This window comes from Branchiostoma floridae, unplaced genomic scaffold, assembly GCF_000003815.2.
Source record: "Branchiostoma floridae strain S238N-H82 unplaced genomic scaffold, Bfl_VNyyK Sc7u5tJ_1555, whole genome shotgun sequence".
In the NCBI taxonomy this organism is placed as follows: domain Eukaryota; kingdom Metazoa; phylum Chordata; class Leptocardii; order Amphioxiformes; family Branchiostomatidae; genus Branchiostoma; species Branchiostoma floridae.
Window position 1 is genome coordinate 95,064 of NW_023365754.1, and position 885 is coordinate 95,948.

An 885-nucleotide genomic window follows, 5' to 3' on the forward strand; every position below is an offset into this window, starting at 1 on the left:
ACCTGCACGGACGTATATACCAAGCTGCTGTCTAAAGTAAGTAAGCTTTTGAAGGAGTCTGTTATGCCTACCTATTGATACACCACACACAGAGTCGGAAGTGAAGCAAAAACCAAAGGACATTTTCATCCAACCTATTACTCAGGACTGATTGATAAAAACAAAAATCAAAGAAACAAATTAAGAAGGTAAAGAAAAATAAAACATACCTACGAAAGACAGCAATGCCTATATATTCAGAATTTCAACCATCGCCGAGCCATTGCTAGATTAACAAACAGTGATCATCCCCTACAAACGGAAGTGAGAAGGTACTACCGGGCTTCTCTGAATGACAGACTCTGTACACTTTGTTATTCCAACCGTATAGAAAATAAAGTCCATTTCTTAGTAGAGTGTTCCATATTCAGTGATATACCACTACACGAAAAAGCGAATATCTGGGTCGAATACTCCTGTATATAAACCCGGATATTCAAAATATGTGGCCGATAACGGGTATATGCCGCCCGTTCACTTGGTATAGACGGACCTGCATATGACCCGGAGATTCACAACTATTAGTGTGCGGTACATATGGAGGCCGATAATGCCTGCATATGTGCCTGGCCATCCCGGTGCATGTCCCGCCCATGTCCGCTCATCCGACCCAAATTTCCTGCATATGCCTGCCTATTCGGGACATGCACCCTTGTTAGCACCTAATTATCACCTAATTATCTCACCCAGGCCTCGACTAGAGCGGCTTCATTATACCCTTTGTCATTGAAAGCAGCTTTGTTTTACTACCCTGCCCTACCTAGGATCCCCCCTCCCTGTAGTGTGTTTATTTTGCTTTCATTCTTTCTGAATGGTGAATGAATTTTCTTTATTTTTTCAAAGTAG